Below are 15,362 nucleotides of genomic sequence, written 5' to 3' on the forward strand. Positions count from 1 at the left end.
GCTCCCTGGAGAGCGATATGTCCTTGCCTGAGGTGGCCAAAACTCAGCAGCTCCACAAATAGTGAAAGAATTCTTTATAAAAGAAAATTTGTAAATATTTTACTTCTCAAATTAAAAACTCAAGAAAGAAAAGCCGCAAATATTTAACTTTTAATAAACTTTGAAATAATTGGTAAATGCAGGAATTTGTGTGCTCCTATGTTACTAGGAATACAGCTTCTGGATTCATCTACAGACTGCATATTTTGTTTTATAAATCTCCTAGAGTCTGAATAAACTACCATGTTTAAACTTCTTGCTTAGCTGAAGTAACCCATGTCCATTTTAGGAATGATATTTAAAGTGGAGACTAAATACCGAAAGAGACTGATCAGCAAACATCCACTGTCAATTACATCAGTAAATATCATTGGCAGAGAGGGGCACAACTAACCTTCCGGGGATGATTTTAGGGGCAAAACAATATTACTTAATTGCTTTCCAGTCCTGCACTGATGAGGTTGTTTAAGACTTTCTTAATTTTTAATGTGATTTTAATTTTTAAAGGAAGAATGCCAAGGCTTAATTATACTTCTTTGCCCTTATGGACAGTTTTCATCCATGTATATAGCAGTATCTACAAGGGTTGTTCCTTTTTTATACACAGGAAGGAAATTAAGCCCAGAGAAGTGCTAAGTGACCAGCTAAAGGTCATGGAACTCATCAATAGAATGGCTGTACAAGTAATAGAACCACAGATGTCTCTTCAAATCCTATCTACCAACTCAAGAAAATTTCCATTCTTTAACTGCCTAGTTTTCCTATAAAAATGTGAACAAGTGCCGATGATGAACTTCCTGACTTCCCGACTGATGATGGGTTAGACGGAAAACTTATAAACCTCGAGATTTTGTCTTAGTAATTTCACTTTTTATCAAGCTAGTGCTTATGAAAAATATATTGTAAAATTAAGCTCTGATATATTTAGAATTCTATCAACTCAGCGTGGTACAATACCTGGACATTCAGTATTGATTCTTTTTAGACTGAATTGTACAGACATCACCCTATCATATGTCCTTGAATCAGTATAGCAGAAATCCAATTGCCCTACCCTTAACCTTTTCGCGAAGGCTGATTTTAGTTATTGTGTATATGAGGCCTGTAAAATAGCAGTGTCCCCTTGGGAATCATGGTGATGAAAATTAAACAAACAGGTACCGAAGCAAGCTTAACAAGTCAATGTCACAAGCAGGAAAATATATGCAGCTCTAAATTTTATCACAATTAGCTCCTCCTGTCAGTTTGTTACACACTTCACCTTTCGATGTGAAAATTGAAATTATCTATTTACCTTCAAAAATTGTTAATGATGTATTATCTACTTGCCATGAAAACTATATAATATTGATTGGAGTCTCTTGACAGAAAAAGCATGTAAGCTAATATGTCAGCAAAGCATCCCAAAAGCAACTGATGCTTTTTCTATTGATTTCTCAACCTTGGAAAAAGACAATGAGTTCCCAAACATGCTCTGAGAAATAGTCCTTGGAGAGAAGACTGTATCTGCGTGCATATTATTTCAAAAATAATATTACAATGCTTTTGAGCTCTATATTGACATGAAGTTCATTTCAAATACTGTATAGAAGATGTTAGTTGTTGTCAGAAATAAACTTACATAGATTTGTATTTAGATATTGATACTTTAGAATATGATTAGGCCTGATGTAAAACAGGGACTCTCTCACTACCTGTATTCCATCCCAGGATATAGTCTATCTGATATTTATTAATTTTTCTCCAAAATTTAAAATTCTTTTTTATCATCTGTTGTCTCTACCTCCATTCCATATGTAATGGAATGCTATTCCATATGTAATTCAGTAAGAGTAGGCCAGAAAAAAAAATGGGAAAAAAAATCTGTATGACATTGAGCCAACATTGAGCTGGTCCCAGAGAAAGGAGGACATTAACAAAGGTGACCTCATCTTTTCTCCCGTCATCTGTTCTGCTTTTCTTCTCAGAGCATTTGCTGAGAGCTCAAGCCATGGGATGCTGCTAAGAGTCAGAAAAGCTGACGGAGATTTAGTCTTTCTTAGAGGACTGAGGAGACCGAAAAAAAAAAAAAAAAAAAAAGGTGGGTTGGAAATGAAGTGAGACTGAAACTCAGCATCAGTAGGTACCCTGAGGCATTTGCACAGTATTCTGTATGAGCCAGGAGAGTGAAGTGCCAAGGTGAAAGAAGCTGAAAAAAAACGTGTAGCAGAGTTTTCAGTTGTCTGCTAGTACTAAGCAGCCTAAAGTTAGAGTTCAGGAAGGAACAACAAAGATCCCAGGAAACAATGACCCCTGGAGTTCAATGGCCCCTATGATCTTGGCTTTTCAAGATAGACCCCTAAGGCCTGGAGGACTGAAACCCGTCTCAGTCCCTGGATTGAAGAAACTCACACAGGATAATGTGCATCTTCTCAGGAGAGAGATAACATCACTGCAGAGATGATGCCAGTTCTTCACAATTTCCGTGGACCTTTGCTATACTATTCTTTACTATACTGTCTACCAGTTCCACTTCCAAATCCAGGAACCTCCATCTCTTTGCCTGAGGGCTTTCTGTTGCTGCTACTGCTCAGTGGTCCAGCATTAACATGGCTGGCCTGCAACTGGAGGGAGTTAATCATGTCCACCGACCATAAGCAGACCTCAGCTGATGACAGATACGTTGGCTCCCTTGCCCATTGTGTGAGGCATCTCCGAAGTGCGTATTCTAGACTATTGCTGAGACCCCCTCAGTGGGAATAGGCTTATTTTCCCAATGGGGTGACCAGTTGGATAATAGATATTTTATTGGCTGCCTTCCCTGCCCCTCCCTGATCTCCTCTCTCCCCTGTTGCATTCCCGGGACCTCTCAAAGAAACTGCTCGCTCTCAAATTCTTATCCCTGGTTATGCTTAGGGAGGAACTCAAACTCATACAAGTAGTCAACACTTCTATATTTTATATATCTGGTTTTCAATTAAAAATAATTTGGCACTAAAACACAGAAGGAAGAGGAGGAAAAGTTGAAACAGACCCTGAGATGACAATAGATGTTTTCAAAATACAATCTTAAAAATAACTGATCTTTAATCAATCTTCAGAATACCATAACTTATATCACAATAGAAGGAAACAGGAATATGCCAGCCCAAAATATGCCTTTCAACATAAACATGGTTTTGAGTTAAAAGCACTTTAAAAAAAAAAAGCAGGTATAAGAAGAATGTTCTAACTCTTCCCCTTTTCTTCCTGAAAACAGAAGATAAAAGCACCCTATGGAAAATGTTCCCTCTATACCACAAGGAAAGAAATTTTCCATATTTATGTCGTTGTTGTTGTTGTTCAACGTAATGTAAAAACATTTAGGTTTTACCACTTATTTGGGTATTTACTTTCTATGAAGCCTCAGTCATTTAAAATTTGTATTAAATTAATTTTTACACTTTGTCTCTTGTTTGTCTTGTGCCAATTTAAATTCTTAGGCCCAGCTGAAAACCCTGAGAGGGTAAAGGTAAAGGTTTGTCTCTCCTACACATAGTGTAGCTTTTGGCTTTGACAGTGCTCAATCTGTTACATATACGTATAAAGGGTTCCTGGTTTGTACTGGCAAGTTCTCATGCCCGAACTCCCCAGTTTTCTTGGGCTTGAGTTTGGCTACTGCTTAGTTTTCTTTGGGCTTTTATCCTCCTGCTTCTCTTCTCACTACAGGATCCTCTACTTTCCAGAGTTGTAAAGCCATCACGCCAGCAACTGAAGCCTGTCCAATTTATATTTAATGGATATTGTTTAATTTGTGCATTTCCTATTTTGAGAATTCTCAAAGTCCCTACTCTCATCTGACTGTGCTGAGTACTTTGTAAGCATTTGATAAATCTTTTATTGCATCACTTTACTATGATGGTTAGGAAACTATTTGCTGTATTTTGATCCTCACTATAGTCTTCTCTCGTAAAATAAATAAATCTTTGATAAAACACACAGCTTCCAAAGGGATAGGTATGAAGGGGTAAGAGGACTCTCCCGTTGATAAGACAGGCTTGTTTAAACAATTTTGATGCTGAAGTGATAGGTATTACAGGTTATTCTCATTTCCTTGTTTGCTTTGAATGCGTGCGGTTTTTCCTTCCCACACTAAAATGCAAAGAGAGAATACTTTCAGACATGGATTTTTTTGTGAACCAAATCTCTACTAAAGTTAAGTCTGAGCTTAACATTGAAAACATTCCTCTAATAGTTATTGAATGTATAATTTTGTTAAACTGTTTCTACCAAATACATGGTAGATATTTCAAATTTAAATTTCATTAATGAATAATTTAAAAAACTATGTGTCAAATTCAAACTAACTTGACTTGCAAATAATGATGTGTTTTGCAAAACAAGCTGTATGAAGAAAACTTCATAATCTATTCTTCCACTATATTTCATGTTTCTTTCTATCTTGATTTAGAGTATATTTAAAATGATTAAACATACTTGAGGTTTTATGAGTTTGATTTCAAGGAATAAGAAAGAAAAGCACCCTATATGAGCCTTATTTCTTACACTACCAAGTTTCTTACTTTCTTCAAAAACAATGAACTGGACAGTCACTTGGACTGAGAACAGATTGAATAGCAAATAATTCAGTCACTCCAATTTTTCATTTGTTGCAGATCCTAAAAATTACTCATCCTTACCAACACGGGGATAATTATGACTACATTAAAACTTTGAGAATAAAGAGGAGATGTTATAACTTGCTTTGGTGTTGTGAAAACATCCAATTGTGTATGTAGCTGTTTTTTGTTTGGAGGGTTTGGTTTTGTTTTTGTTTATGTTTTTGTTTTTCCTTTGCCATGGGCCCCTACTACTTCAAACTGCTAACCTGATGAGATTTGGGAACACATATCTTTGATTGACTCCTTATCTTCTTCACTTCATAGTGTCTTGTCCTGTACGCAGTGTGGACTCTAATAAATATTTGATGGAGAAAGATCTACTAGTAAGAAAACCAGCTGGCAAGAAGTAGAGAGTCAAATCTATAGAATAGTAATTAGGGAGAAACTCCTTGTCAAATGTACACCGAGGCAAAACCCTGAGGACAAAGCTTCAAAGTGATTTGAAGTGAACTCTCCCAGATAACAACAGTGACCTAGTTAAAACTGTACAGACTGATATAAAATTGGCTCTGTAGAGTATATTGTTCCATCTACCAGAAATGTCATGTGTGACCATGGGAAATGTTTATATTTGGCACAACTCTTTGCCTCTGTGTATTTCTTTTCTTTCTGTCCATTTAAATGAGTTAATCCATTTCTCCCAATTAACATTAGTATCCACTCACATCTATCCCCCAAGCCTCTTCCCCATGTTCAGAAAACAGGTTCTGCCCAGACATATCCCTCTTTCTTTACTGCATCATGATTGATCTAACATGTTTCATTCCATCTAGTCACACTCAGGTGGGTCCATTTTTCCATCTCTACCAAACTTCTTATTTTCCGATTTTTAGATGAGGGACTCTAGTTACGTACCCCTCATATTCCCTTCCACGTGCAGAGAGCTCCAATAATATATGATTATCTTCTTTTCATCCCCTTAACTCCATCCTTGAAAAGTAGAGAGAATAACTTGAAAAGTTGAGTCTTGAGAAGAAACTGGGCATATGTACACTAGTTTCTTCATCCTCTCCTTCTCTTGGGAAAAATGTTGCCACCTGAAGCCCCTAACTGCCTCTTTCTCCATTCCAGAAATTTATATGTGTATTTACATCTGTTTAATTCACAATTTAAGGTTTAGAAGAATACTTGCCCACATATGTGAACTGATCCTACAATATAGCCTGTATCAAAAAGGAAATGATGTGTTGGCCCCCATACGTTGATACCTTTCTTCCTCAGTAGGTTAAGAATTTTTGTGACAAAAAGGCTGCTGATTATTTGGTGTCCCCATAAATCAAATCTAGTTAGCAGTCCTTCCAAGTAGACAACAACTCTGTGTAACACCAAACATTGGAGCTTTTGTTGGAAGAAAAGGGACCAGCAAACAAAACTCGTTTCCTTACTGACGTGAATATATTACCTGCTTCTATTTTCTGGAATAGATTGTGGATAGTTGATATCTTTGTTCTCTTTAAATATTTCCTAGGATTCACCAGTGAAAAGCTCTGTACTTGGCCCTTTCTTATTTGAAAGTTTTTAAATTATTGACTCAATATATTTAAAAATATGAGTCAATATACCTAAGCTTATATATATATATGAGAAATATATATTATCTCTTTTTCCTCATGCAAATTTTGAGAGTGTATTAACTTCAAGGAATTGGTTCATTTCATCTCAGTTATCAAATTTGTGGCCCAGAATTGTTCATAATACCCTTAATTATACTTTTAATGTATGCCAAGTTAGTGATTATCCCTATTTCATTTCTGATATTGATAACTTGTATTTCCTCTTTTTTCTTAGTCACCCTGGCTAGAACTTATTAACATGAATGTTCTTTTTGAAGAACCCTTTTGGGTTCCTTGATTTTTTCAATGTTTTTGTATTTTTTTCAATATCAATGATTTCTAGATCTTTTTTTCTTGGGCACATTAAGCTTAAATTGCTCCTCTGTCTCTAGTTTCTTAAAGTTGCAACTTAGATTATTGATTTTAGACAATCCTTTATTTCTAATATCTGCATTTAATGCTGTAAGCTTCCTTCTCAGTGTCACTTTTACCACATCTCACAAACTTAATAAATTCTATTTTCATTTTCACTTAATTCCACTTGAGAAACGTATTTGACTCATGTGTTATTTAGAATGTATTGTTATTCTCCAAATATTTTGGAATTTTTCCAGCTATCTTTCTGTTATTGATTTCTTGTTTAATTGCACTGTGGTCTGAGAACACGCTTTGTGTGATTTCTATTCTAGACAGTTTATTACAGTGTGTTTATGGCTCAAAATGTGGGCATCTTGGTGATTGTTCCATGTGAGCATGAGAAGAATAGGCATTTTGCTGTTGTTGGACGGAGAATTTTTAAAAAATCAATTAGATCAAGTTGACATATAGTGCTGTTCTGGTCAATTGTATTCAACTATATTAAGTTATTGCCAGTAAGTGAGAAATGTTAAGATACATCCAAAGACCGTATTGTGGAGGATGGAACAATTGGAAGGGAGGTAAAAGATCTTCAGTGAATATGCAGTGTGTTTGCATTTCTTTTCTCCTTCTGAAACAAGATGAAGATTACTCTTTTAGTTTAGGATTCGTTTTTAATTTCTATATACATATTGTAGGATTTGTGTGTAATTCAATGAACTATTCATAGATGCTAAAGAAAATTCCTTTTTAAGTTGCCATTTGGAATATAATTTCTCTGTTACATTTAGGGAAAAGAATAAAATCTCAAAGAAAAAGTCTTAAACTTAGAAAACATTTGAGCCAAGATTTTTTTTTTCTTTTCAACTACAAATGTATATATATTTTCGTCACCACCATCTTTGGATTTCTCATGACCTGTACATGTTTCCATTTCCCAGTACAATTTGAAGTGTTTTATCTTCATATAGGAGGAATGTAAGAGGTAGTGTGTATTTGTTTGTGTATGTGTATGTGATTGCTAGTAGAAACTAATACAGCTATTTATAGATGAAAGACCATCACTAGCAGACCCTTTTTTTAAGGGCGAAGAGTGAGAAAACTAATATCGTCATATCCTTGGCAGCAAGAGAATTTGCATTAGTGTCCCTGTTGCTGCTTTAACAAGTCACCGCAGAATTGTTGGCTTTAAACAACATACATTTATTCTGTCATAGTTCTAGAGGTCAGAAGTCTAAACTGAAGGTGTTGTTAGGGATGTGCATCCTCCAAAGGTTCTAAGGAAGAATGTACTTCTTGCTTCTTTAAGCTTCTGGTGGCTGTTGGCATTTTGTAGCATTCTTTGTTATTTGAGCTAAATCTCTTCCTGGGTTCACATAGCCTCCCCTTCTGTGGGTGCATATCTTCTTCTCTGAATTTCTATAAACTCTCACTCTGCCTCACTCTTACAAGGATTTGTCAGTGGATTCATTGCTTGCCTGGATAATCCAGAATAGGATTCTCCCCTCAAAATATTTAACTTAATCATATTTAAAAATACATCTATATCTCTATATCTATATGTAGATATATATGGGAATATTCTTTTTTTTTCAGCTATATTAGGTAAGAGTCACAGTTTCCAGCGATTAGAATATGGAACAAAACTTTTTGATACCAACCATTAATAGACCACTAAAGTCTGCCCTGTGGCACCCAAGCATTTGTGTTTGTCCCACATACAAAATTATTCACCCCATTTCAGTATACTTAGTCTTGTCCTAGTATAGCATCCACTGTAATTAAAATATCTCACATAAATGTTATCAGTTCAAAAGCCACAAGTCTCTATTGAAGTCATCTGAATCAAATGTGGATCAATACCAAATCTAGGTCAATACCAGGTGGGTATTGACCTAGGTGGCTCAGTCAGTTGAGGGTCTGGTTTCGGCTCAGGTCATGGTCTTATGGTCCGTGGGTTCAAGCCCTGCATCGGGTTCTGTGCTGACAGCTCAGAGCCTGAAGCCTGCTTCAGATTCTGTGTCTTCCTCTCTTTCTGACCCTCCCCTGCTCTCACTGTCTCTCTCTGTCTCTCAAAAATAAATAAAAAACACTAAAAAATTTATTTTAAAAAAACACCCAAAGAGTATCTGACCAAACTCTAGTCAGGCTCCTCTGAGATCTCTTCTCAATAAGGCCTCAACCTTGGGTCTATGAAACTTGAATAAACATTAACAGTTTCTTAGAACTCAAGGCTATATTCTTTTTTTTTTTTTTTGCCTATACATATATTTTATTTTTTAAGTATTTTTATGAGTATAATTTATTGTCAAATTGGTTTACATACAACTCCTAGTGCTCATCCCAATAAGTGCCCTCCTCAATACCCATCATCCATTTTCCCCTCTCTCCTCCACCCCCCGACCCACCCTCAGTTTGTTCTCTGTATTTAAGGGTCTCTTATGGTTTGCCTACTTCCTTCTCTGTTTGTAACTATTTTTCCCCTTCCCTTCCCCCATGGTCTTCTGTTCTGTTTCTCAAGATCCATGTATGAGTAAAAACATATCTCTGTCCTTCTCTGACTGAATTATTCCACTCAGCATAATACTTTCCAGTTTCATCAACATTGCTGCAAATGGCATGATTTCATTCTTCCTCAGTGCCAAGGAATATTCCATTGTGTATATAAACAATGTCTTCTTTATTCATTCATCAGTTGGTGGACATTTAGGCTCTCCATAATTTGGTTATTGTTGAGAGTGCTGCTGTGAACATTGGGGTACACATACTCCTATGCATCAGCACTCTTGTATCATTTGGGTAAATTCCTATTGCTATTGCTGGGTCTTAGAGTAGTTCTATTTTTAATTTTTTGAGGAATCTCCACACTGCTTTCCGGAGTAACTGCACCAGTTTGCATTCCCACCAACAGCACAAGAGGGTTACTCTTTCTACACATCCTTGCCAGCATCTAGAGTTTTCTGGCTTGTTCATTTTACTCACTCTGACTTGTGTGAGGTGGTATCTCAGTGTGGTTTTGATTTGTATTTCACTGATAATGAGTGACATTGGGCATCTTTTCATGTGTCTGTTGGCCATCTGGATGTCTTCTGTGGAAAAGTGTTTATTCATGTCTTCTGCCCATTTATTTGCTGGATTATTTGTTTTTCTGGTGTTGGGTTTGGTAAATTCTTTACAGATTTGAGATACCAGCCCTTTATCCAATATGTCATTTGCAAAAATCTTTTCCCATTCTGTTGGTTGCCTTTCAGTTTTGCTGATTGTTTTCTTTACAGTGCAGAAGTTTTTATCTTGATGAGGTCCCAATAGTTCATTTTTGCTTTTAATTCCCTTGACAAGGCTATATTCCTAAGATGCCTCTAGCCTCCCTTAATGTGTCTATATAAAAATAGAAATAAGGCTTCTTAAATATTTTACTGTTTATTCTAGCCAATATCCAAGAATAGGGCCTCTGTCTCATAGTCTCTGAGGGCAGATAGAATCCTAACTTTGATCATTTCCAGTCAGCAGACACAAATGGCCTAATCACATTTACACTGACAAACCTTTTGCAATTTTTACTTCCTTGACTCTGTTGAGCCCTCATTTGCCCCGGTCCCTATTCCCTTACTCTGCAGTAACCTCTGCACAAATTAAAGTTCAGCTAAGTTCGTGCTACTCTTTTTTTCTATTGCAATAGTTTTAACTGATTAAAATCTGTCATTAACACTTAAACTAGCATATGATTTTATCTCGTGTGTATGACCCATTCTAGGAAATGTTCTTCTTCATTTGTGGACCTGTGAAACTAGAAAACAGGTTATCTGTTTCCAACATACAGTGGTGGACAGACGGGCAAAGGGTAACAGTTATAGATATTCCCTTTCCAAATGGGAAAAGAAATGGAGGAATAATGGGATCATGTTTAAAATCAAATGGCATTATTCATATAGGATTTAAAGCTTGAGAATCGTCTCTTGTGGTTCAGTGGTCCACTCTACAGTCCTGTGGTGTTCCACTCTGGCCTTCTGGATACACGAGCCCCTGTCTCTTCATTTTTGACTCTACCGCTCGGGTTCAAGGGTTTGTCCTCAGTTGTTGTTGTTGTTGTTGTTGTTGTTGTTGTTGTCGTCATCGTCATTTTGGTGTGTGTGTTATTTTGTTTTCGTTTTTCTTGAAAGGAAGCATATGTTTTTCTTTTTCTTGAAAGGAGTTACTACGTTATTAGTAGCTCTAGCTGCTGTTTCTACCTATAGAGTTTTGGAATTTTGACATCATTTCCTCAATTTATGCTTCTGTCCCTTTCCATCCAGCCAGTAATATTTCTGGTGATATAAAATTCTCAAAATCCTTGTGGGTCTCCTGTGTATGGCATAAAAGTCAACATCATTTGACAGGAGGCTCTTCCTCAGATCTTTCCAGGATAATCCCATCTGTAGTTTTTGCCTCATTGAGGTGGTTGAGTGAGTGGTCCATGTGCCATACTTAATTTCTTCAGCAAATGGTTTCCAGTCATATCCTTGGTGTCTTCTCCAGAGACACATTTATAACAGTGAATCTCCTAATATTCACATATTTTGTTATCCATAGGGAATGAGACTTTCTAAATCATAAAGTCTATATGCACCTCAAATTCCTTGGTATTCATGGCTAAAAGAATTTGCCTATCTGAGAAATAACAAAACATGAGAAATTATTTTTGGAAGAGTTTAAATGACTTTTGAATTTTGATATTTGCATTTTTTAATCTCATTATTTCAATTTTATATGAAGAATACAAATTTTTAAGTGTAGGATCAAATTACTCCTCTAAGTAAATTTTTTTGCCTAACTCTTCCCAGGTAACAAAATCATTATATTATCCAATGACATCACATGAATACTTTTAAAGGAGTATTTATTATTATGTTTTTAAAAAGAGGGTGAATAAAGAGTCACATTCATGTTTGCAATGTCATATACATTTTGAATTTTTTATGGTAATACAAATTCAAGTCTGGAAGTAAAGATAAGCACCACAAAGAAAAAAATAATTCACTTAACACTCAAATCTTAGAGTTGCTCTTAGGAGGGTGTCTGTAAAAAACAAAACAAACAAACAAAAATCAGAGTATATATTAAGATCCCAAAGGAAGTTACTACAATCCTTTTGTAGATGAAATCAATTTTGATGCATGAAGATTCTGATTTTGAAACCAAATGTTTACTCTTCAAGAATATAAAATCATTCGTGGAGAGGAATCCCTTTATATTGTACAGAACATTCACCATATTGAGTATCTACCCAGAATAGATTGAAAACATCCCATCTAATTCTCCAAAGCAACTGTAAGGTATTTTCTTCTAGGAATTACACTATAAGTCTCATGTTTGGGCTAGGAACAAATACATTCTTCTCAACAAAACTGAAGACATAGCTCCTTAAAAGAAGATTATTTTTTACTTCACTTACAAAGGCTAAGTAACGTTTACTGTATTTTTAACTCTGACTTTACACATGTCAACTTATTGGATCTTCAGGAACTTTATATTAATCAACTTTTAGAAATATGATACTATGTCACAAAGGCAGTATAGTAGAAGGTCTACCTGAAGTCTGCAGTGCAGCACAATGAATTATCTTTCTAAATTCTTTTAATGTTTATTTATTTTTGAGAGAAAGAGACCACAAGTGGGGGAGGAGCAGACAGACAGGGAGACAGAGTCCAAAGCAGGCTCTGTACTGTCAGAACAAAGCCTGACTCTTCAGAGCTGGAGCCCACAAACCATGAGATGGTGACCTGAGTCCAAGTCAAATGCTCAACTGACTTTTGACCATGTTTTTTCTAAAGTTACCCCATGTCTCCTCTACTTGACTGAGTATCTCTTCGCCAGCCAGTACATAAAAGCTATTGTTTGCAAAGCTTATTCTTGGTGAACCTGCTCTCCTACATGCTTCTCATCCAACAATCATCTTCACTAAAGTGTTTCCTAGTCAGTAATGTGCTCATATGCTAAAGCCAGGCCCTACTTAGACCAACTTGCATGGAAGAAATCTACCCTGTATCTAGTCTAAAACTCTAAAATAAATCCTCTTGTAGTTTCTCACTAACAGGACATTGTCTCTATCATATTAGTAGCATGAGACCAGTCAAAGTTAAGGCACATAAATAAGGCATTACTTCATGCAGTAGCATTGTTATAGCTAAAGAAAAATTGCCATCTACTAGTTTTTGGTGAACGATAGCATTATGTTTATGTTCAATCAATATAAAATTAATTATCATTTTGTCATGATGGTTGAATTCATTGCGAATTTCTGAATGTATTGGCATACTTTATTTTTTCTGGCTGAATATGAATGTATACATTATTGTTAAGTATACATTTTATCAGTGAACATGATGAAGTCAAGGATATCTCAAGAAAACCAGTAAACAGTAAAGAATTGTGTTCAAGCTCAGGTCACACTCCCCGTGATTTCTAATTTATTCAGCCTCAGAAAGCAAACATTTCTGCATCTGTGTATTCAAAGTCTTGCTCAGTGAAGTGAACCTGCCCAAGCCATGAGCATGTAAATATAATATGCCATGATGTATATTGATATAAAGTTTTATGGGTTTTTTTGCAACGACCCTACAATCCCAATCTTAGTGCTACTTAATATGCTAAGTCCCCCACCTTGGAGCACCTGGTGGCTCAGTAGTTAAGCATCCAACTCTTTGTTTCTGCTCAGGTCATGACCTCACAGTTCATGGGTTCCAGCCTTACAAAGGGCTCTGCTTGGAATCCTTTCTTTCTGCCACCACCTCCTTCTGCCCAACGTGTGCTCTCTCTCTCTCCCTCAAAATAAGTAAAATTAATAAAATAAAATAAAATAAAATGTTATATTCCTTTCTCCCCCATAGTAACTTGACTAATGATAGAGTCCAACTATAAAGTAGATTATGGGAAGCCTTAATAATAATTATTTTAATTATATATATTCACCCCACTCGATAATTATTTAGGTTTTGATGTTATTTTGGTTCATGGACTCCTTTGAGAGTCAGAGCATATTTTACTCCTGAAAGACAGGTGATCTTACTAATACTTTTTTAATTGTTTTTTACATAAATTCAAATAACAGCCAAATGTCTGGAAAACCTTCATGCATATCAAGTTTAGAAATCACAATCTACAGCATAGTTAGAAGACACTAAAAACATACATTACTAATTAAAGTAATTTCAAGCAGATATGTCCTGGCAACATATGAAACTCTATCACTTAAAAGTAAATAGTATATTTTTAAGTACTGTAACCATCTTTTTAAGAATAGTACTTATGCAAAAGAAAGTGCTTGCACTTAGAGCTGTGACAATTTTATATTCTTATATGAAAGCTCAGATGTTTAGATATTAATTCCCCTCAGTAGAAAAAAATTACCATTAATAAAAGCCACTATTACAGTACTGCAGATTATGGGAGATCAAAGAAGAAAAATAGATTAAGGAAATCAAATGGAATTTGACTGTGAACAATTAGAAATCCCAAGTGTTTCCACTGAAATACACATATTTGATCTGTAATAATAACAGCTGGTGAATTACTCATTCAAATTTTAATTTCATAGAGGTTGTTCTACTTTTTAGTCTTTCATTTAATGGCATGTGTCTGTTCTAATCTATATAATATTTCTTATCAAATAAGTTCCCTGAATGTAATTTTTGGTAAAATAACCAAAAAGAAATTTGTTTAAATAAAATATAATTAGTACTGAAAATAAAGGGAATGTGATCATCATAAATACAGTGACCTAATTTTAACACCAGGTATTTTCATATAATTTAGAAGTCATTTTTGAAACTTACCAAGAGTTTAAATATTAAAATATTAAAAATATAGTTCCCTCCAGTGTCTCATCTAAGATTATGCCATTGGAAAATGACATGAACATATATCCTACTAACCCAAAACATATTTATTGTCTTTTCACATTAAAATTTTAAATATATTCATATTTTAAAATAATTTTATGTGCTGGTATAATAAAGTTCATGCAGTTTTTACCTTTTTTTTGTTAAGCAGAACTTTTGAAAAATATGCTTAAATTATCCTTTAAGCATAATTTCTCTTACATTTTGAACATATTTATAATATATGTTTGTGAACTTTTGTGCAACGAGACAACATCTAGACCCACTCAGAGTTCATTTCAGTCACTGGCTATGGGTCACATATTCTCTTCTACTCTGAACTCCTGGACTGTTTCCCGTGGATGTTTCTCTTTAATGTTTATATTCTTCCTTTAATCTTTGACCTCGTCTCCAAGCACTCATTTCTGTATCTATGTAGTTTAATGTTCAGTCAGGGGTTTGGGCAGATAGTACTCCAACAGCTGAAGCCAGGAAGACTTCCACTCTCTGCTGCTTGATCCCTGGTAGGCTGGGAAGCACATTCAAAAGTCAGTCACTTATCAAGTCTTCCAAGGCCTTTACCTCGACCAGGTCCTCTTGGAATCTCCCAGACATGTGTGCAGTTTCTCAGTAACTAGTTTTTATGTGGAGAACATATGGCATTTTTATCACAGGGTCTCCTGGTGATATTGCTGACTTATCTGCATATACCCAACCAAAACAACAACCTCAGGATATAAAAAGTTTTACCAATTTTGTTTTCACCAAGTTCACTACTATTAGAGGACAAAGCTATGACATTTTATCTGGCTCCAGATCCATCCTGCTCATTCTGGGAGCAAATCTGGTTATTTGGGGGCAGGCGGCAACCACATCCCTATAAAACTGTGACTTACATCAACTATAGAGGAATAAGA

This window comes from Suricata suricatta, chromosome 4, assembly GCF_006229205.1.
Source record: "Suricata suricatta isolate VVHF042 chromosome 4, meerkat_22Aug2017_6uvM2_HiC, whole genome shotgun sequence".
NCBI lineage: Eukaryota > Metazoa > Chordata > Mammalia > Carnivora > Herpestidae > Suricata > Suricata suricatta.